General features: G+C 43.9%; 2 long non-coding RNA genes across 2 annotated transcripts in view; one reads left to right on the top strand and one right to left on the bottom strand.

The window, feature by feature from the left end:
• Positions 1-223: 223 nt before the first annotated feature.
• On the bottom strand, positions 224-1,072 carry LOC140689357 (uncharacterized). Its single transcript, XR_012064298.1, has 2 exons — positions 873-1,072; positions 224-648 (listed from the first exon to the last, which is right to left on the bottom strand). It is a non-coding gene; the product is annotated as an uncharacterized lncRNA (long non-coding RNA).
• Positions 1,073-1,212: 140 nt separating this feature from the next.
• Positions 1,213-23,789, top strand: part of LOC140689356 (uncharacterized) — a 54,900-nt gene continuing 32,323 nt past the window's right edge. Inside the window, exon 1 of the long non-coding RNA XR_012064297.1 lies at positions 1,213-1,363. This is a non-coding gene — a long non-coding RNA (uncharacterized lncRNA). The remainder of the gene's footprint in view (positions 1,364-23,789) is intronic.

The following is a 23,789-nucleotide window of genomic DNA, read 5'->3' as shown; positions in this document are numbered from 1 at the left end:
TGGCCGGGAGTCCATGACAGCTCTTCTCCTCTCTTACCAGCTTTAGCCCCTTTCAGAAGCCTCCAGGCTCCTTCACATGGAGCTGCAGGAACCCCTGATTACCCAGTCCTTTGGGTCCTCAGGCATCGACTACACACCAGCTCCCTGCTCACTGCAGGGGGAGGAAAAATTGTCCTTGACTCTTTTAGGGTCCCTGGCTGGATGTGAAAATTAAACTGATAGATTAACAGGAGAAAAGCATACAAATGTATTTAATGTAAGTTTTACATGACACGCAAGCCTTCCAAAGGAACTGCAGACCTGAAGAAATGATTAAACCTGCATCTTTTCCTGCTAGGTTTGATGCAGAGTGGCCAGTCATGGAGGAACATGATAGGTCAAGGAGTCATTGGAGGAAACCGGAGGAAATTCACCAAGGCCTGTGCGTTTGGATTCTTCTCCCTGTCCCTTTGTCTTCAGAGATGAGGATGCTCCTTTCCTCCAGGTCCAGACAGGCAGCGGCCAGGTCAAGCAGCAAGCAGCTAAATTGTAGCGAGCACTTACCCTCTTGTCCATTATGAACTGTAGCAGCACTTAGACAACGGCTGCAGCTGGCAGAGGGAGGCGCACTCTGACAGGAGAAGTGTCCTCAGGTGTGGGTTTTACGACCTGTCTCAGGGGAGGAAGGATGGGGGTCAGAGTGACCTTCCTGCTTCTGTTGTGTTCTCAAACTCCCTGAGCCTAAAATGTTCAGTATGCCAAGGTGCCATCTTTGGGGATAGGTGTCCTGAACTATCATCACCTCGCTGCTCCACCTGTCCTCCCTGCCCTCCTCAGCACCAGTCTCCATGTCCACATCCACTTCCAGACTCCGGGGACCAGGAGGAGTGTACCTGTACTTGCCCCCGACATTCGGTTCCCACGGCGGCTCAGGCCGGGCCGGCGGGCTCTGCCACTCAGCAGTGTCACCTGAGAGCGACTCGTCAGTCTGGCCTTCCTGCAGGACCCCCCACGCTGCAGGAGGGATTCCCCTGGAGTCCACCCACCCCCCACCTTTTGGCCGCTGGGAGTGTGGTACGCGAGAGAGAAACGGAGGAAAACTCTCGCGGGAACACTGCTTCCCACGAGAACACAATTCTGCCTCTCTCTACGAACCGGAAGGTGAGTGTGGGGCTGGCTTCGGATGGCGGGACCAAACTGCGGCCTTCCGGTTGGCCTAGGGGAGGGGCCTGGACACTGCTGCCGGCAGTCCTTACCAGAATAGGGAGAAATCAGCACTTCTGGGTCCTCTTTCCTCCTTTCTGGACCTTAGGCGCTGGTTCTAGGGGAAAGGACAAGTCTCCTCATCATCCTGTTTCGCAGAGAACTGTTTACCACATAAATCGTAAGTGCGCCCCTCAATTTAGCTGTTAGCTGCTTGACCCGCCTCCGATTGCCTTCTCCTTGGCCCTTTGCCCGCCACGCTCCTCCGCTGAGTTTCTCCCGGCTGCTTGAACCTGCCTCTGGGTCTTCTCACTTCCGTCCCCTCTCCCTCTTCCAGCAGCGAAGTCCTCCTCACCATTTAGGGCTCAGCTGCAAGGTGGCGTTCTCAGGGAAGTCCTGCATGCCTGCGTGAGGCACTCCCACTAGGTGTCCCCACGGCACCCGTCCTGCCCTGTTCGAATGCATTTTTCTCACAGGCTTATTATTTGGTTTCTCCCGCTAGAACGAAGAGTGTGTCTCTTGAATTTTCCCAGGCCTTCTAACAGAAGCTGGTGCAGAGGAAGTGCTCAATACCTGTTTGTTGAATTAAAAAAACAAAAAACAATAGGCCGTTCTTTTTTAGGGCAATTTGCTGGTGAAGCTCTCCTATCCTGGGGGATTGGGAGGCCTAAGGCCTGAAGAACTTGGAACCCTCTCCTCTTCCCTCTAAGGAGGCAAAGAGACTGCTGAGCAGTGGGTGCAGGCTCCCCTTTCCCCAGAGCAAATCTCGTTTTGCCTTTCCGCAATGCTCCCTCGGGGTGCTCGCCATCAGCAGATTTTAAAAGGCCTAGGGGAGCTATGTGAAAGAGAAATAATAAGAAAAATAGACTCAAACCCAATCCTATGAAGCTAAAAAGTCATCAGGGCCCATTTCTCCCCTAAGGTCCGAGGCCTCCCTCCCGTCGGTCTGTGTTAATGTTCCATGTAAGAACAGCCAAGATGGTTAAGGGCTTGGGACCAAGTCTGTGGCTCTTACCCAGCTAACAGGTGAGAAAGAATGCAAGGGCCAGCCCTTGGACAACTGTCAAACACCACTGGGCTGTGTAGCAAAGCAGATCCTCCTTTTAAATCCCTTCCTCTGCCATCGTCTCGTCTTGTGACCTTTGCTAAATCAGCTATTCTCAGAACCTGATTGGCAAACAGGGATTCATTTATTCTAAAAATATCTGCCAAGCACCCACTATGTGCCAGGGCCAGTGATTTCCTTCTTTCCTTTCTCAGTGGTTTTAATGAAAAGAAATACAGGCTGTAATGCTTCCAGGACCTAGACAGTTAATGGAAATGCAGAGATGCGGGAAAAACTGCCTGCCTGGTCTAAAGGGACAGCAGATACTCACTTCCAGCTGGTTGTTGCCATGAACCTCCATTACTTTTAGAGAATCTGAAAATCTGTATTTTCATGTGAAATCTTATAATTTTTAGATGTTGGCAGGTAATTCAAAATTTAAAAAATTTCCATGCACGTCAAACACATGGGCTAGATATGGCTTGCCAGAGGTTAGCTGGTAACCCCTGGGAAAGTCTATGAGATAATTAGTATGATGGGTCCAACTCAGAGTCTCTTGCTTTAGTTCAGCTTTTATCAGTATAACTGTGATTTATAATACATATCCAGTTCCCTGAGAGCTCTTAGTCCAGAAGAGGAAAGAGGGTAGATACATGTAAAGGTAGAAGCTATAGCCAAAAACGTTAATGTGAACCACAAGATATCTGGAGAGGATGGAGAGATCATTTTTCTAGAAAAGAAGGCAGGCTTCCTGGAAGAAGTGTCATGGGCTGGGCTCAGGAAGACTTGTAAGACCCAGTGGTCCTTAGCCACATGATCATACAGAGCATTTTATCAACTCCCTAATCTGAAAGGTAATCATAAATATCACCTGATACTGTGTTTTTGAGTAGGAAGACTCAACATCATAAAGATGGCAGTTCTTCCCAAGTTAATTTATAAAACCTTGGTAGTCCCAATAAAAATATCTTGAGATTTTTCCTGTATCTAAACAAGTTGATTATAAAGTTCATTTGAAAGAACGACAAATCAGGAAAATCCTGAAAAAGAAGAACAGAGAGTGGGGGGCTAGCCCTTTTAGACACTAAAACATGCTATGAAGCCTTTATAATTAAAACGAAACACAACAGGAAAGTCAGAAAAAGACCCATTCATATGCAAATTTAATATACGATAAAGACAACAGCTCAAATCAGAGGAAAAATGATGGACTTTTAAATTACATTCAGATCATTGGAGAGCCATATAGAAAAAGATAAAATTGGATCCATTCCTGCCATACATCAGGATAAATCCCAAATGGACCAGAAATGTAAATATAATAAAGGAAACCATACAGGCACTAGAAGAAAACATTGTTGAATTCCTCTATAGCCTAGAAATAGTGAAATTATTCCTAGGACTCAAAAATCCAAAAGCAGTAGGAAAAGTATACCTAAATTGATTACATTCAAAAAAATTTTTGCATGGCAAAAGTTGTTAGAAGCAAGGTGAAAAGATAAACGACAAACTGGGAATAATATTTGCAACTTATGTCACAAAGAATTTATATATCTAATATATGGAAGAACTTCTAAAATTGAACAACAAACCTATGAAAAAATAGGCTATAGAATTATACCAATGGTCCACAGAAAAAGAAGTGCAAGTGGCTATTAACCTTTTGAAAGATGCTCACATTTGCTCATAATAAGAGAAATGTGAATTCAAACTATACTTAGGTATAATTTTTCACCTATTCAATTGGAAAATTTTTTTTCACAAATTCTCTGTTGGAGAATCTCTGGAGAAACAGGATCTCAAGCTTTGCTGGTGGAAACGAATATTGTACAATCCCTATGGAGGAGAATTTGACAATATCTGGAAAACTTAGACATTTACCTTTAAACCAGCAATCCCGTTTAAAAAGATAAAACTCAAAAATTCAATGGCAAAAGTGAAGAGATATATACAAAAGGTTATTTACTGAGAACTGTTTATAGTAGTGAAAGAATGGAAACAACCCAAATATCCAACCAAAGAAGACTGATTAGATAAATTATAGTACTCTCAGACAATGACAGGGCAACCAACCAGCCCATTTTGGGACATATGGAACTTTCAGTGCTCACAGCAGGAAAGCCCTGGGAAACCTGGGACAAGTTAGTCCTACAGTCGTGGACTGTATACCTGTAATGAAGGAATGAGCAATATCTCATTATACTAGTAATGGAGTGATCATCAGAATACATAGTTACATGAAAAAAAACAAAGTAGAGGACAGTATATAGAGTATACTACTTCTACTTATATAAATACAACACACACACACACACACACACACACACACACACCTGCTTATGTTAACGAAAGAATAGAAAAATCAAAATTATTTTTAATAGCTATATATAAGGAAAGGATGGAATAGGGTGGAAGGTACAGGAATACCAGCTAGACTTCTATTTATAAATCTTATTTTGTAGATTTGATTTAGAATCATGTAAGTATTCTATATAAATATAAAACAAAGTTAAATTTAAAAAAAACTCCAAAATATTAAAAAAATATGACTTTTTGTTTCTGGCAACAACGGAGTCACTGAGACTGAACCAGCCCTTCCACGGAAGAGCATATAAAGTACCTGCCGATTTTAGATGTTGCACAACAGGCAGTAGAGGACTGTGATCCACTGGAGAAATCCTGGCTCTCTGCTTGGAGGTCTTGCTCCAGACTGCAGCACAGGAATGTGGACTTCAAGCAGAGCACAGCAGTTATGTTGAGATGAGGGGGGAAATGTTAGAATTTAAGATTGCTGAGTCAGTTGAAATTGCAGGATTGGGTACCAGATAGAAGGGACTTGTGCATAGAAAGAGCTGTGAAATCTGCATAGAGTCCCCTTAAGTCCCCTTAAGTCCTTAACCAAATATAAAGAGTGAATACACATGACTAGATTCTGGAAAGCCTGGCAGAGAACAGCTACAAAGGAACTGTGAGCTGAAAGCAGATTCCAGAAGTCGCAGCCCTGGGGTACATATGATGTCTGATCATCAGATCAGAGAGACCTGCTGAACACTAACCATTCAGCCAAGATACTGGGAAAACCACACCTTAGAGTGTAGGGGTATTATAGCTCCAAAGTGAAGGCTACTTGAGACATACCTTTGTGAAACTTAAAAACAAGCCTTTAAATGATCGAGCTGACCCACTAGTATATTAAGTGCCTGCCAGAAAAAAAGTTCAAAACTCTTTGAAGGAAGATGCCAAATCCCAGACTCAACAACATATCCATCATACAATACCCATCATGCAATAAAAAATTATGAGACCTCTGAAGAAACAAGAAAAGAAGACAATAACTGGGAAAAATAATCGATGGTAATCAAGAGAAATAAATTCAGAGGTGATACAGATATTGTAATTAGTAGACAAGTTCTTTAAAATGTCTATTATAAATACATTTTAAAGATTTCATGGAAAAAATAGATATAATGGGTGAACCTTTAGAGGAATATCAGTACAGAAATGGAAACTATTTAAAAATGGAAATTCTAGAACTGGAAAGTATAATATCTTAAAGGAAAAATTCAGTAGGGCAAAGCAGAAGATTGGGCACTGCAGGAGAAATATCAGTGGACTTGGATGTATGACAATAGAATCAATTCAAAGTGAAACACAGGAAAAAGGCTAAAAATAATGAACAGAACTTCATTGACTGCTGGGATGATACCAAGCAGTCTATTTTATCTGTAATTTGAGTTCTAGAAGTAAAGGAGATAGAGACTGGTAAAGGAGAAAATATTGGAAGCTATAATGGCTGATTATTTTCCCCAAATTTGTTGAAAAATACCAGTTTACCCCAAAGAGCTCAATGAACCTCAAGCAGGATAAACATAGGGAGCATATAAGCACATCGTGGTCAAATTGCTTAAACCAGAGATACAAAGAGCATCTTAAAAGTAGCCAAGGCCAAAAGATACATTATATGGTGGATAAAATGGAAAGCCACCCACTTTTTATTAAAAGCGATGTGAGCCAGGAAAAAAATATAATGACATATTCAAGGTGCTGAGGGAAAGGAGGAAAAACCACCCTGACAATCTAGAATGCTATATCAAGGGAAATAACCTTCAAAAATAAAAGCAAAATAAAAACATTTTCAGAACAAAAGCTGAAAGGATTTGTCATCAGTAGATCTGCACTGCAAGATATACCGAAGTTCTTTAGATGAAACATGAGTCCAACTGAAGAAATGAAGAGAGATAAAAATAGTAAAATATGTAGGAAGATATAAAAGGGTTTTCCTGCCTTGTTTCTTAATTTTTGAAAATATAATTGATGTTTTAAACCAAAAGCAATAATGTATTGTGGGGTTTATAACATATGTGGAAGTAAAATGAATGATAAAAACAGAAAGGGTGGGTAGGGAGTAAATGGAAATATACTGTTGTAAATTTTTTATATTTCATGTGAGTTGATACAGTATTAACTCTAAGTAGACTATGATAGGTTAAGGATGCATACTGTTTCCATAAATCAGCCCTTAGATGTGAAACAGAGAAGTCTAGCTAAAAAGCCAACAGGGGAGATAAAATTGAATCCAAAAAATAATTCTAAAGAATGCAGGAAAGGAGGCAAAAAGGAAGAAGATATGAACAAATGGAAAGCAAATAGCAAGATGGCAGACATAAAACTAACAATATCAATAATTATATGACTTTGCACAGAAAATACTAACCATAAAATTTGATAAATTTATCTTCCTCAAAATCAAAAACTTTTTCCATTAAAAGACATGATTAAGAGAATGAAAGGCAAGCCGTAACTAAGAGAAGCTTCATAATGCATATGTCAATGACAAAAGACTTTCATCTAGAGAAACTCTTAACAACTCAATAACCAAGACAGTTCAATGTTTTTAATGGCAGAACAACTGGACACTTTTCCAAAGGGAGATATACAAATGACAAATAACTGAAAAAGTGCTTTATATCATTAGTCATTAGGAAAATGTAAATTAAAACCATATTGATATACAACTACAAATCCTCCAAAAAGGTAAAATTGAAAATATCAACAGCTTTAAATGCTGGCAAAGATGTGTATTGCTGACAACACTGTAAAATTGGTCAACCCCTTGAGAAAATGGTCTGGCAATTTCTTATAAGGGTAAATATATACCTACCAGCCAATTCTATTCTTAGGAATTTACATAAGAATGCTCAGAAAAAGACTATGTACAAGAACGTCCTGGATGCAGTTTTATTTATATTCACCAAAAATGGGAAGCAGTTTATCTGTCTATCAATACGAGCTTGGATAAACAAATGATGAACATTTGTCAGTGGAATACTATTCAGCAATACAACGGAACAGACTACTGATACACAAAGCATGAATGAATCTCAAAAACATGCTGAGTGAAAGGAATCAAACACACAAAAAGTTCATACTATAAATTCATTTATATACAGCTCAACAGGCAAACTGATCCATCAGGGCAGTGGCTGCTTTGGGGTGGGGTGTCAGATAGGGGAAATGCTGACTGTCTAGGAAAAAGGCACTATGTTTTCTTTTATTCTAACACTCAATGCTTCTGAAATAAGGTGTATAGGTTTTTCTCCATGTGGATCAATTCTTCAATAGCAGTGGGCTGTCCTGTAATTCAATTCATTTCTGACACTATCTACCTGGATTTAACATCAGATGATCCCACAAGTTAAGAGGTCAGTCCCACAAGGTTGCCTCTACTTCAGATGCCAGTTGCAAGTCCTGTGTTGTCACCTGTCAGATGACCCCCTCCTTGGGTTCAGTAATTTGCTAGAGTAGCTCACAGAACTCAGGGAAACACTCACTTTTGTTTACCAGTTTATTATAAAGTATGTAATAAAAGACGAATAGTCAAATGAAGAGACACATAGGGTGAAATCTGGAAGCCCAGGAGCTTCTGTCCCTGTGGATTTGGGGTGCATCACCATCTTGGCATATGCTATGTTCCCCAACCTGGAAGCTTTCTGAAATGCATCCTTTTGGAATGTTTATGGGGGCTTCATCATGTAGGTGTAATCAGTTATTAACTCAATTTTCAGCCCCTCTCCCTTCTCCAAGCTTCTAATCATGGCTTGGACTTCTGGTGACCAGCCTCCATCCAGGACCCCACCAAGAGTCACCTCATTAGAACAAAGAGAAATCCTATAACCCAGAAAATTCCAAGGGATATAGGACCTCTGTGTCTGGAACTGGGGTCAAAGACCAAATATTAGAGCAAAAGACATTCCTAACATCCCTATTTAGATGAGATTTAGGAGTTCTGAATCAGGAACTGGAGGCAGAGACAAATACATATGTTTATTTCACAAGGAGCTTTATGGGCTGTGGGCAATCTATATCCTGCCAGGGTGTGAGTTACATGGGTATACGTATTTGTCACAGATCATCAAACTGTAAAACCATTTTGAAGTAAAGTAAAAACTTTAAGATCTGAGAATGTCACTGCAGAAATTATACTTCAATTGAAAAATAGAAATAAAAAAATTAGACGAACTTAATTACGTATGTACTTGTTGGCATATCCACACATAGAAATATTCCAAGCAACTTCAAAACACAACAATTTGACTGTACATCCTTAATAGTATATACTCTATGGGCAAAAATAATTGCAAGAAAATATCATAAACTCTCTTCAGTGAGCACAGTGGTGGTGGTATTGTTGGTGTTGTTATTTTCCGACTGTATTGTGGGATAAGGAGAGTGAGCAGTTAAGTGATATTCTAGTGTTATCATTGTCATTGTCATTCAGTATTATTCAGTAATACAATGGTAATATATTGTAGTTTTTATTTTATTTTATTTTTCATTGATATATTGTTGATTTACAATATTGTGTTAGTCTCAGGTGTACAGTATAGTGATTCAGTATTTTTGCAGACAATATTCTATTATAGTTTATCATAAGATAATGGGTATAATTCCCTGTGCTATACAATATATCCTTGTTGTTTATTTTATATATAGTAGTTTGTATGTATTAATCCCATACCCCTAATTTGCCCCCCCCACTTCCTCTTCCCCTTTGGTAACCACAAGATTGTTTTCTATATCTGTGAGTCTGTTTCTGTTTTGCATATAGATTCATTTGTATTAATTTTTAGATTCCACATATAAGTGATATGACACAGTATTTTGTCCTTCTCTGTCTGACTTATTTCTACTAAGCATAATGTTCTCTAGGTCCATCCACATTGCTGCAAATGACAGTTTGCATTCTTTTTTATGGCTGAGTAATATCCCATTGTATGTATGTATACATGTATACGTACATACGTATATATATATATAAAAACATATCACATCTTTTTAATCCAGCCATCTGTTGATGGGCAGTTGTAGTTTTTAAAAGAGTTCTTATATTTAGAAATACATAGTGAAATTTTTACAGATGAAATAAATCCTTATAAGAGGTTTGAGGGATTAGGGGACTGATCAATGAAAAACATATGACTATAAGAAGCATTAATGTGCAACAAGCTTTATTGCGTGATGCTTGGACCATTGCATGAGAGATGAAGTCCATCATAGCAGGAGACCAACCAGAGCTTAGGGCAGGGAAGGCGAAAAGGAACACCCAGGAGAGAAGGGGATTAGAGAGGGGGTGTAGGCTTCTAGATGATATCTCTTGCTCATCAGTATGGTGGGGAGTCTCTGGGTCAGGGAATTTGGAGGGCAGCTTGGGGTCTCAAAACCACAAGGACTCATCTTATCAATGGTCGTCTGGTGCAGGGTGAGGTTTCCAGGGTGTGCAAAGCAGGCAGTCCCTAAGTGCCTAAAAATCTGCCTGTTTGGGATATTTTGAAAGCAATTGGATATGTAAAAATTTGAGTTTGGCTCCTGTGGACTTTTAAGCTAATGGGTCTCAGCTTGCAGTGAAGAAGTATACAAGCTAGGAACCAATACACAGAGGCCATCTTTGCTCATTTATAATAATATGTAACAGTATATGATTTCTGAGATTTCCTTCAGAGTAATCTGGGAGAGGGAAAGTGGGTGAGAGTAATGAAACAAGATTGGCTATGAGTTACTAATTGTTGAGGCTGGGCGATGAATATGTAAGGTTCATTAATATTTATTATACTTTTGTATAGGTTTGAAATTTTCCCTCTAGAAGAGTAAATACTCCCTGTATTTTTTTTTTGTGTGTGTGTGTGACCCGGGAAAGAAGGCACAAATGTCTCTCTCTCTCAACACAATCTGGGTCTGAAAAAGCCTTTCCAAGAGGCTTGGCTTTCTTTTGGGGCTTGAAAGAATTGCTTTTCTGGAAACCTCTTCTAAATTTCGGTGATCTGGAAGAGCATTTTGAGCCCCTAGTCCCTTGGCAGGGATTCAGCAGGGCACCCGGAGAGAATGAAAAGGATAGCAACAGGCAGAGGACCAAGTAGGACGTGGGATTTAGGGAGCCAGGAGAGTGAGGGAAGGAGGGAGACACAGCAATTGAAAGGCCACCCCACCGCCCCACCACCAATGCGAACTTTTCTTTCATTGCTCCGCTCAAGGGCAAGCCCAGGCAAGGGCACTGTAGGACACCATTCCTTCCAAGCAATCTGGGAGTGGGAAAGTGGGTAAGAGTAATGAAACAAGATTGGTCATGAGTTGCTACTTACTGAGACTGAGTGGTGGATACATGACAGTTCATGTATCCACCTTTGTACTTTTGTATGGATTCAGTGCCAGCCATCCACTTGCTTTGTGACCTTAGGCAGATATCATGCCCTCTCTGGGCCACCACTTCCTCATCAGTGCTCTAATTTCATTTATAGAAGCGGCAGAAATGGCTACTCAGGGGTGCAAGGCAAAGGGCTTGCCCAGGATCACACACTTTATCAGGAATATGTTTTATTGAGAGATCACTGAGCAGTAAGCTTTGGGAAAGAGGAGAGAGCTGATGGGAGAGAAAAGAAACAGGGAGGGAAGCAGAGCAGGGGGTCGCAAAAACAGAGAGGTTGCCGAGTGTGTTCCCAGCTGGATAAGGAGGGAGAGATGGAGGTACAGGCATAATTTAGAGAAACACTTCAGTGCAACATTGTAATAGAAATCACCCCATCCCTGCCTGGCTCCCCGAGCCTGACTCTTGAATCATCAGTGAGTAATGATGTGGATCCCCGCAGGCAGACACTCAGATTTGGATCTGAGTGATCAGTCCTTTGATTTGTTTTTGTTAAGACTAACAGTATCCTTGCAGATCTTTCCCTTCAAAGACCTGAGGGTGTGGGAGCTGAGGGCTGGCAGCTACTGCACAGAGAGAAGGAAAACAACCAAAAAGGCTTTTTTTTTTTTTTTTTTTTTGCCACAGGTGCCAAGGTAGACTTTGGCTTCCTGGTCAAGGTTTCAGGCTGTGGATTCAAATCCTAGCTTCTCCACTTCCTTGCTGTATAACCTTCAGCAAGTTTCTTAAGCTCTCAGCGCCTCCTCATCTGGAAAATGAGGTTGCTTACAGTAACTCCCAACTCAGAATGAGGCTTAAAAGAGCTAACCCATGTAAGGCACTTTCTCGATGTTAACTATCATAAAGAGGTAAACAAGCCATGGGCTGTACTGACAAGGAACTCATTATCTAGTGAGAATGGTCAAGCTGGGGAGAGAAATGGCAATATTGGAGGCATGAAGTGTTAATGTCTCGAGGGTGGAAAAGATAAAGTGCCACGTGAGTACAGGAGAGAAAAGATTCTTGTGGCCAAAGATAGGACACCCTCCTGGGGCTGATGACGTTTCAGCTGGACTGAGGATGGATAAAATTTGGGCATCAGAGGCCAGATGGCAAAAGCAAGAGAGAGAGACCAGGAGTGTGGGGAGGCTTCCTGGCAGAGGGAGATGTGTGTGAAGAGGTCAAGAACTCCATTTGGCTGAAGAGTAGGGTCTGTGATGAGACATCGGGGAGATAAAGATGAGAAGGCTCTGGAGCTGCCTTCTGGACTGGGCTCTTTGAGGGGCAAGGAGCAGAGAATAACCACGAAGACAAATCAATGAGATAATTTCACGTAGTGATAATGTTGTAAAGAAAATGAAAGGCAGAGTATTGGGACAATGACTGGCACCACAAGGGGATCAGCACTGGTTGGGGGGATGGTAGGGGGATTAGGAAGGAGCTCTGAGCTGAGACCTGAGTGGTGGAAAAGCTAGTTATCGAAGATCTAGGGAAACTGTGAGTGCAGAGGTTCTGGTGTGGGAGTGAACAGTCTGGTCCTGGCAGCAGAGGAAACCAGAAGAAGCCAGTGGCCCCAACATGAAAATCCCAGTCTTCTTAGGCTATGGCAAAGGGGTTGGGATTTATTCCAAGAGCAAAGGGAAGAGATTCAAGGGTTCGAAGCAGAAGAGTGACATGATCTGTTGGGCATGGTTACAAGGCAGCTCCGGCTGTTGTAGGAGGATGCATTGCATTTCTGGAAGCAGAAATACTAATGAGGAGACCGCCCCAGTGTCCAGGCATGGGCGAGTGTGTTCTGGGTCCAGAGAAGCTCTGGGGACCTTGACAGGAGGAGTTTGTGCATCTTCCCAACAGAGGACCTGATAGATGATTTCTGGTGCATCCCTGATACTGATGTCTTCTGCAGCCCCAGGCACAGTGCGGATCTGAATGCATGGTCAGGGAAAGACACACCTGGACATGTTTGAGAGAAAAAGGCATATTGCACAACTGTGCAGGTGTTCTATGAGCCCAACTATATAAAATTAAACACTAATTTCTTTATCAGTCTACCACGTATAAAGAGATATATGGAAAGATACTTAACCAAATTGCCACCAGTAATTTTTCTGAGAAGCAAAGTTTTTTGTTTACTTTTGCTTTTTTATTTTATTCTTTGAACTTTTCTGAGTTAAATTTATTTTTTAGTGAGTATGTATCATTTATGCAAAAGCCTAGTAAGTTTTGTTTAAAAAAAAAAGGAGGGGAAGGAAGGAAGAAGAAGGGGAGGAAGGAGGGAGGAAGGGAAGAAGAAAGGATAGAAGGAAAGAAATAAAGAAAATGAAAGACCAAGAGGCAGGGTATAGCTTAGTGGTAGAGTGTGTGCTTAGCATGCATGAGATCCTGGGTTCAATTCCCAGTACCAATAAACAAACAAACTTAATCCCCCTCCCCCAAAAGGAAGAAAGACCAACCCCTGTGGAGCCCTAACCCTGACACACACACACACACACATACACTCACACCCCACAGGGATGTGAAAGGCAGCTGTACCAACTCCAGATGTGCAAGATGTGCATCTTTCAAGGACATCACCAGAGTCTTGAAGAGTTCCTTTGAGAGAGGATGCTACAACAGGACTCAGGTGGAGCTGAGAGGCAGCTTCCCCTTTTGGACTGTGGGCTCCTGCTTGCAGTTGCCATAAGGTGATCACATATCTCAGTTACCTTCCTGGGCCATGTAGGCATGTGCCTTTCCTACCTCTGATATTTAATAGCTCCTTTACTCTTTATACAAACCTATGATGGAGGAACTATGTCTATTTTATGGAAGAGAAAACAGGCTCAGAGAGGTTAAGTGACTTGCCCAAGATCACACAGCTTTTAGTGGCATCACCAGAATTTAAGCCTGACTTCAGAACCTATACCCTTGGCAGTAGGGCAGAGTCACAGAACCAGGAACCAGTCAATCTTTGCCCAAGCTGCTGGCCATGGTCTCTTTAAGTTTCATTTTCCAGAAAGAACTAGTCCTCCAGCCTCAGACAACACTGAACCCTAGGTGGTGGCCAGCAGGCCCCTTTTGAGTACAAAAGAATTTGGGCACAGCAGCAGGGGGTAAGAGAGTCAGAAGAGTTCTACCTGTAAAAGTGGGGAAAGTGAAGGAGCCAGAGGGTTTTTAATCTGAGCTGAGACCGCCATGTCCCCATCCCCATTTCCATACTTGAACCAGAGCAGCTTGCCTTTTTCCCTTTTCTATGTCAGAGTTCTATTTAAAACCTCCTTTAGGCAAAAGGGGATTTTGCTGCTCAAAAATAATTTGAGAAAATTTGACATTTTGAGTTTGTGTCAAAAAGCCATAGATAGATATTTTGTGTGTGGCTGAGAAGCTATCGCCGGCAACCGTCAAATGAGCCCCATGGGCCATTGCCAGCCTCTTATCTTCAGCTTTCAGGAGGGGCCTCCTGCTAGATTCACCTCCCCCGACGGCTCCTGAGATGGAGCCTGCCCTCCCAGGACTCCAAGCAGGGCATAGAATTTGTTTGTGTGGATTTGCATAAAAAGCTTTACTGAATGAGATTCACTGAGATTGACTGAAAGCAGGTAAGATTCGGAGTCCCCCAAGGTGATGATTTTTCTCTTTGAATTTCATTTTCTCTTGAGGAGCAAACACTTCACTTCTCTGGCTTTTTCCTTCCACTAGACCTGCACTCCCTTCCTGTCCCCTTCTTCCTACGTGCCACAGATGCGCATGTGTATGCATGCACACGCACTCATAAATGCACATGCACCCAACGAGCTTTAAGTCACTGAACAAGTGACTGTGTTTTTACTGTCATTGACAAGCCTGGAGTTTGACTCTGACCTAATGTCCTGCTGGGGTATAGAGGAGAAGCTCCCAGCCCATTTGCCTTAGAAGCACCTGTCATTGGTTTCCGCGTGACAGCATGGCCTGCAAGGAGACATAGTGAGACCTGCCCTGTGTCACTGAGTCAGCCCTCAAAGACTGAGGCTGAGGAGTCTGTACTGGAACCTCAGGAGAGTCTGAAAGCCAGCCAGCTTGGGAACCCCTGAGGAAAACTCTCTCTCTGTTCCTAGGTTGCATCTAGATTTCTGGCAAAGATCTTCAGACACAGTGTCACCCACCTTATGTATGGGGAGTGACTCCAATCCTAAGAAGTCAGGCATAGGCATCACCACGGGATGAGGTGGAAGCTCTAAATGGACCCTCCCAGTAACCTATGAGCCTAACATGGAGATCCCTGCCACTCAATCAGACAAGCCCTGCCAAGACACCAGACGCCTCTGTCAGTGGGCACTGAGGATGGGATGGATGGGCTTCCCACTTCCCCAGACTGCACACCATTTCCCAGCTAGTCCAGGCACCTTGAGGGGCTACGTGGGTCTCCCTGCTAGTTAAGGCTCCAAGGCCACTTCTGTCTTCTGGACTGGGTCCCTGACCTCTCCTCTACTTCTGTATCAGCCCACCCACAACAAGTCCAGTTTGCTCACCTCTTCCTACCTCCTCCACATGCTCTGTCTCCCAGGTATCTGCCCACCCCGCCTCCCTTAGTCCCTACACAGCTCTTGACCATGCCGACTCCCTTCCAAACCCTTTCCTCAATAATACTAACCACAACAACCAGCATTTATCAAGCACCCATTATGCCCCAGGTATTGTTATTCACTTCATTTAATTCTCTCTCTCACACACACAAAACATGGAGCAGGTCTTACTATTGCTACCATTTGATAGATGAGGAAATGGAGGATCACCAGGGTGGACAATTTCATATTCAAGTCTGTCTTGTGTATTTCACACCCTTTATTCCTACCTGGAATTATATTACACATTTATTGATTTGGCCATTATCAGTCTAGAATGTGAGCTTCATAGGGGCAGGGACTGTCTTACTCCCCACTGCCTATATCAGTTACTGCCACCTAATTGATATTCAGTAACTATTTTTTAAGTGAATAAATGAATTGATGGCAAAATCCATGCTCTGTCTTTACAACTGTTTATTAATTTTCAAGGCAGCAATGCACAGGGTTAAAAAAAAATCAAGAAATGCAAAAAGTGAAATTTAAATCTCTCTTCTGGGACACCGTGTTCCCCTGTCCTAATCTCCCATGCCTCTTGGGTATCCTTCCAGAGGTATTTGAGTGTTCTGTGCACGTGTCTGCATGTACCAGTATGTGTGTAATATACACATGTATGGTATCACACTACAGAAACCACTCTGCAAGTTGAGTTTTTTTCACTTAATATGTCTTGGAAATGTTCGAATCAGTATATATCTCTAAATACAAAAATTCCTATGCTATTAACTATCAGGCTAAGCTTCATACCCATCATATGGGTTCTAGAGAAATCCCTGGAAATGTTTTAAGGCTAGGGGAGTAAGTCTGATCTGGCATCGTGAACAACCTAGAATTTTGGAGCAGGGAAGGACCTCTGAGGTGGTCTGATTTAAGACCCTCATGTTACAAATGGGAAACTGAGGCCCAAGGGATGGTGGTAATGGGACCGGACATTCCCAGCGTCACACAGGGAGTGAATTGCAGATCTGGGGCAAGAACCAGTCCTCTGGAATCCTTGGCCAGGCTTCTGCTACCCCAGTCTCCTCTCTGCTTGGCAAGTTCAGAAGAAATCATAGCCAGTTCCCGGCAGAGAGAGTGCCTGCTTGGGCTTTGTCAATGCAATGCCCTCCCAGGCAGGCTGGGGTGAGAGTGATTATGTAGGTCGCTTGGTAATCAGAAAAGAGCTCGAGCCCTTAAAATGCTGTCTGTTTCATTTGGTCCCGGAAGACTGGATTAGCATTGATTGTCTGCACTGAGCTAGTAGCTAAAAGCCCACACCAAGAGGGGACATCACTCTGCAAGGATGAGCCAAGGCACCTCACACTCACTGCAGCCCCACTCCGGCATCTGGGGTTTCCTGTGCCCATGGGCAGCTTCCAGGAGACCGTGCCTTTCCTCTAGTTGGCAAAAGTATGGGTGGGGAGGTGGGAACAAATCAAGAAGCACAGCTTGGGGAGCAAAAATTCAGGGAAAGGAGTGTCTGTTGGGATGAATGCTCTTGTCTGCACATCTCCCATCCCCGTCCTTCAGCTTACCCTCCACACACACACACACACACACACACACACTAAGCTCCATGATGGCAGGGACCTAGCTCACCATCTTTGCTGTGATTCCCTGTGCCTTGTGCAGTACCTGACATGTTACGTGCTCAATAAATGTGTGTTAAGGCAATCGACATGCGCACACACGTGTATCATTCTTGCACACACAAACACACATCATGCATTCCCTCCCTTCAAATTCTTGTTTAAACCATTTATACTCGCTCACCTGTCCTTTTCCTGCCTGTGGCTGCAGGTCCACCCTCTCCAGGAAAACTTTCCCACTCCTCTAGCTACAAGGGTCTCTTTCCCCCAAGTTCTTGTAGGTTCAATGAGTAAAGCATCCTCCAGACCCCACACCCGACATGGTCTGGTGGCTGTGCATGATTTACAGGAATGATGAGACAGAGGGTTGAAAAGCCAGACCATCACAGAAAATCCACGTTGAAAATATAATTGATTCTATACAAGCCATAGTTAATTCTGTGTTGCCTTTTGTATCGAAGTAGGGTAGGATAGTGGAGGGAGCCTTGCTTATGTCATCATGCAGACTTGGGTTCAAATCCTGCCTCTGCCACTGGCTAGCTTCCTGACCTTGGACAAGTTGCTTAGCCTCTCAGTGTCCAGTCCTTATCTATAAAATAGGGGTAATAAGACCCTCCTCACAGGGTTGTGAATATGAAAGGAGTGAGTAATAAAATGTAACCCTGCAAGAAGAGTGATTTTTGTCTTTGTTCATGGCTGTATCTCAGCACTTAGAACAGTGCCTGGCACACAGCAGGCACTCAATAAATAGTCACAGAATAAGTGAACATGTAACAATAACAAAGGTAGCTATGATTTATTAACCACTCATGGCATTTTAGGCTGGACGCTAAGCATTTAATTTTGTCTCATTTAATCTTCACTGTAGTCCTGGAGGAACCCCACTTTTTTCAGATGAAAAACTGATGCTAAGCCCCAGCTTCATCACAAATTTTCAATGAGCGTTTATTCCCTTCACTTCTCCAATGCACTGTCGTTTCTCTCTTTCCTTATATTGGCTTTGTTCCTTCACTCAACTCTCAGCTCTTCAGCAACTGCAGCCTCACTCAGTCTTGTCCCTTGAGTATCCTGGCCTTGGACCCTCTGATCAGGCTGCAGGGTGCAGACTAAACTTACATCCAGACATGGATGCCCATTTCCCCTGCTCCATCTTTCCTGCTGGCTACAAAGCAGCTGCCTGTGTTCCTGCACTCATTTGCACTCTTCTCCTCTGTCCACCACTCTAGCTATTCACTGACCTCCAACATTTGGGCATTTTCTGCCTAGACTGAACCTTTGCCTGGAACACTATTTCTGTCTTCTTCACTGAGATGCCTCAGGTAGCATTCTCCAGGTGCCCTTCTCTGACCCCTCCTGTACCATGACAGGGGCTCTTCTTCTGTTCTATGGGTCTATACATCCCCTGCCTCTTCATTCTGTATTGTTACTGGCTATTTAACTGCCTGCCTCCCCCTCCTCGCCCTTACTGACTCTAAGTTCCTATTTGAGACCAAGGACCTCTTCCATCTGACCTGCTGCTGTATTCTCCACACCTCGAGTGGTGCCTGGCACAGAGTAGGGCTCACTGACACTTTGTGAGTGAATGAACTGACTATTCACTGACTGTCACACTCTGTGTGCTCTGTTAGCTGACTTCACACTCTGCCAGGACTCACAGTTCTGCTTTTTTCTCTGCAGTCTAGTCTGCAACCCTGCCAGTAATCCCTTCCTCCTGATGAGCCAAACTCCTGGATTTGGCCCTCCCTCATAGGCCAGGCCAGCTTCCACCAACCCTGGGAAAATTCTTCCTTATTACTGTAGAGTTTTTTCAGGCTCTTGGGAAAGAAACAGAAATGTCTTCCTGGAAGGGATTTAAAGATCATATAGTCCAGCCCTTTGACTGTCCATAACAGAAGTTGACTGGAGTGGGTGGCAGAGGGGGTTGCCCAAGGTCATGCAGTCTGTCTAGGGCAGGGATAGGAAGAAAACTGAGGTTTCCCATCTCAACATGCAAAATCTTTTCTCTGCATTTAGCTTACAGCACATACAAAGCCCAGCCATGAGCCTTGTTTAGATGGAATTTTACCATCATAAAAATCAAGACTACACTTCGATTCTGGCATTTTGTGTGTCATTAACATTCTGTCTCCTGCTCTGTGGCATGTTGGGACACAGGATAAAAAACATGGGTGGAATTTAGGCATTCTTGCTCTGACCTCAGCCCTGCCACAATGGACAAGCCATTTTCCCACTGTTCTTAGAGAATGGTGAATTTGTAGCATTAGAGGAAGAATAGTGGAAAATACAGCTAGAAAGAAAGGATGCAGTCCAATCAAGGAGGGCTGGGAGCGTCCAGGTAAGCAAAACTTTGTTGGGAAAGTTAGAGGGGGGTGCCCTCTGAGGCTCTTTGCACAGGAGATGACCTGTTGTCCACAGCTTACCCTCTAGGGAACCCTTGACTAATAAATCTGGGTAGAGAAGCCATCATTTCACATGAGGTTGTAACATTACCCACCTGCTGGGAGGCTAATGTCCTGATATCTCTGCCTCTCAGGTAACAACCACCTCCACTAATGATTCTCATTTCACAAGCTCAGTTTCCTGAGGGAGAGATTTGAGCAAAGCAGAATGATTCCCCAGGTAAGTCATTAGTGTAGTGGCCGGAATCTCCACTGAGAGCTCTGATGCACAAATCTGCCCTGAGAGGCCAGTCCTTGTCAAAACTTGCCATGAGGCTCTAGGGATCTCACCCAGTTTGTGCTTTGGATCCCAGGCTTCCAGGAGGGGCAGCAGGTAGAGCCAGAGAAAGGTCCCAGCAGGACCATTTCTTTACCCAGCCCTAACTGTAGGAAAAAATCATGGTTCCTGCAGGAGAGCTCAATCTAAGCTAGAATGTTGCATCACCATTGACACTTCTGCTACCAAGCTGGGCTTTTAAGGGGCTGACATAGGAGAAAGAATCATGGCAGGCAAAGACAGTCCTGCCACTAATGGGAGAGAAAATTTCAAATCTCTGGGCTTCTGTTTCCCGAACTGTTGAAGGAGGCATTTGGCCCACTTCAGGTGCAAAATAACAAATGACAAAGGGTTCCAGCTTCCCTTTCCAACTCTGATCAGTGATTACTGACTGCCAGATGTATTGTGTTAAGAATGATTGTGAGGTTCTATCCAGCAGAAGGGGACAACTTCTATCAGCACCTCCAGAAAAGGGAGTAGCCTCATATACTAGTTTCCTATTGTTGCTGTAACGACTGACCTGCAGTCTGACTTAAAACAACGTAAGTCTATTCTCTTAACTGTTGTGGAGGTTAGAAGTCTGAAATCAGTTTCACTGGGCTAATGTCAAGGAACTGGCAGGGCAGGAGGCTCTGAGGAGAGAATCTCTTTCCTTGCCTTTTTCGGATTCTAGTGGTCACCTCTGTTTCTTGGCTTGTGGCTCCTTCCTCCACCTTCAAAGCACATCATGCCAATCTCTGCCTCCAGCATCCATCATCTTCTGTTCTGCAGTCACATCTCCCTCTGCCTCTTAGAAGGACCCTTGTGTCCATACTGAAGGCCCACTACTCAGATAATCCAGGATAATCTGTTCTTCTCAAGATCCTTAGCTAATCAGTTCTGCAAAGTTCCTTCTGCCATGTAAAGTAAGACAGTCATAGGCTCTGGGGATCAGGACAAGGATGTCTTTGGGTAGCCCACTCTTTAGCCTGCCACACGTGTCACATGACAGTCATCTGCAATCCCTACAATCAGCCCAGAATTACAGCTGGAATGGAATAAGGGAATTATTCTAAGTGAGTGGGTGAAGCCTGGCGAATGGGAGCTGTAACAGAGAAAAAGATTGTACGTGTCATTTTCTGTTTCAAGAACCATGCCAGCCTCATTGAAATTCCACATCCCACTGCCATCTCCTGACACTGTATCATTTACAATGCTCCTGAGGCTAGTACAGTGACTCATTATTATTAGTTAATGAAGCATCTAAGGCCTAAACCCACAGTCAGCAGCTGGGATAAAGAGTGAGGACAGAGCTGGACTGATGGGAGGTCTGGAGCTGGATATAAACCAGAGGAGACAGAGGCCATGCTGTCCTCATGTATTCATTTCACAAACGTTTACTGAGCACTTACAGTGTTCCTGCAACTGTGGGTACAGCAGGAATAAGGGCCACATGGGCAGTCCTGACCCCCAAGAATTCACTGGCAAGTGGGACAGACAGGCACGTGAATACACCATGACACCCACAAAAAACACTCAGAAGGAGGTGAGTGTTGGGAAGCCCTGAAGACTGTCTCTGCTTCGGAGAATCAGGGGAGCCCTCCCAGAGGACAGGACAATTGACTGGGTCTAGAAAGATGACTAGACACTCTGAGGTTGGAAAAGGGAAGGGAGTAGGACTTTGGCAAAAGGAATAGGTGCTAAGGGAGATACTGAAAAGACATGGTTTTTTCACAGCACCCTAAATGAAATGCAGAGATATTCTGGCAGGAGGAGAAGCGAATCCAGAAAGTTTGCCTTTAGACTTCAGTGGGGTGACATTCGGCTGGTAACTGGAACTAAGCAGACACTGTAGGGGGAGTCTGGCTTTTGGAATAAAGAGCCAAACCTAACCACTTACTGAATAAATTCAGAGGGCTTCAAGGAAAGGCCAAATACTGAAGTGGTGAAGACAGACTCAGATTAAAATCTCAGCTCTACCGCTTACTAGCTCTGTGACTCTGGTGAGTTTCTTAACCCCTCTGAGCCTCAGTTTCCTCATCTATAAAGTGGGAAGAATCATCACCACCTGCGGGATAGTTGTGTAGTGAGGGCCTTGTCTATCTTGTTTTCTGTTGTATATCCAGCATCTGGCACATGTTTGTAAACTGAATGAATAGTGTCTGAAAAAAATGCTTGGCAGGGTGTCTGACAAATAACAAATGTTTAGTGCTTGAGCTGATTACTAATTTTAGGGGGAAAAAATTCAGTGCTGCTCTGGGCCAGCCCCCGTGTCTTGCTGGGTTCTCTCTAATATTCCTGATAAGTGCTCACCTCCTATGGGGTCGTGGCAGCCTGGAACCACGGGCAAAAGCCCATAACCTGGACTGGGGGAACAGGTGGGCTTTAGTTCCAGTATTGACTGTCACTCATGGACTGTGAATCTGGGGACATCCATGTCCTGGTCTATGCCCTGTGGCTTCCTCCAGGTCACATCCCAGGTCAGCTCTGCCTCGTCGCAGGCAAGGTCACTGAGGGCTGAGGAAGGACACCAGGTTGTTTGCTTCGTGATGAACTCCATGCCCTTTCCCTTTCTTCCCAATCAGCAGCTCAGCAGAACCTCCGGAACTTACCCTCGGTCTCACATCATAGGAAGAACATGCTCTCTGGATCTGTGCCACCTCTCACAAGCTTTGTAACCGGGACAGGTTGACTCTCTGACCTCCATGCATTTATCTGGACATAATAGCTACCTGGATTTGAATGCTAGTTCCAGAATTCTTTAGCTGCGTGCAATAAGTTTAGAAATAAATTTAGAAACTAAACATCTCTGTCCCTCAGTTTCCTCCTGGGTACTATGTGGATTATGGCGCCTCTTCCTGGATTACTGTGAGAATCAGTTCCCAAAAGTGAAGTAACCAGACTCCATCTCAAGACTGAGTGCTACCTCTTGGCACTTGGATGAGTCCCACCTCTGGCTGTCTAGCTGCTGACCCCACCTGTGCTGAGTCTCCTGACTCTGAGCAGCAGCGTTTGGGATCTGGGGTTTGGGCTTTCCATCCATTCTGGTCACAGAACCCTGGCTCCTTCCCCAAGGCTGGGAGGATCACTCTGGAGGGAACCTCTGAAGGCTGATGCTGGAACTTCCTCATCAAGCATGGGCAGGGATAGTAGCCCTGGCCCAGTGACACATAGTTCATGCCAGAGACCACTGGGTCCACAGGGATAAATATTTTGAAAGAAAGAACTTTGAAGGGAATCCTCTTACTCCCTGTCTTTGAGTTAAAAAGCGACCATTAAGTTTTGTGTTCCCTCAAATAAGCGAAGGCAGTGCTTTCCCTCCAAATATCTCAGGAGACTCCTCCCTTCACAGCACCAACCAGTGCACATGTTGTGAGAAGAGGGCGTCCCCTGGGGCTGCATGGAGGAAGACATGTCACCTCTTAGGGGCCCGCCACCACATGGTGCACTTCCCCCATCTCTCTCTCTCTCTCTCTCTGACACACGCACAGTCATAAACACTCTTCCACACATTCACTCACCCCTCCACTAGCTGTGGACCCTAAACCAGAATAATATTGTGGGGAAGTATTTGGGCTGCAAGTGACTGGCCCAGGGTAGGAGTCCCAGCCCTGCCATTTGCAAGCTGGACAGCCTTGGGCACCACACTCAACCCTCCATGAGCTTCAGGGTCCCTCACCTGTAAAAGGGGGGAAAAAAAAGTACCTACATAATAAGGTTGTCAGTGAGGTTTAAATGAAACGAGACATGTAAATAAAGCACTGAGCACATGGTGAGTGCTCTTTAAATAGAAGTCACTGCTGTTATTGTTGTTGGTTGTTTTTGTTTATTATCTCCATGAAAAGATAGCTCTGTGAAAGACAAAACAGGGTCATTGTCTGCCCTGTTTACCAGTCTATCCCCATCACCTAGGATAGTGTTTGATAACATAATTCGTGCTCAGTAAATATGTGGAGAATCAAGTGATGATCATACCTCTTGGAATCACAGCTATTTCTCCCCACCATGTGATTTCAAGAGCCCTCCTCTGGGGTCCCACAGCA

The sequence above is a fragment of the Vicugna pacos genome, chromosome 3 (genome assembly GCF_048564905.1).
Source record: "Vicugna pacos chromosome 3, VicPac4, whole genome shotgun sequence".
Lineage (NCBI taxonomy): Eukaryota > Metazoa > Chordata > Mammalia > Artiodactyla > Camelidae > Vicugna > Vicugna pacos.
This window is presented reverse-complemented; position numbering and strand designations above follow the sequence as displayed.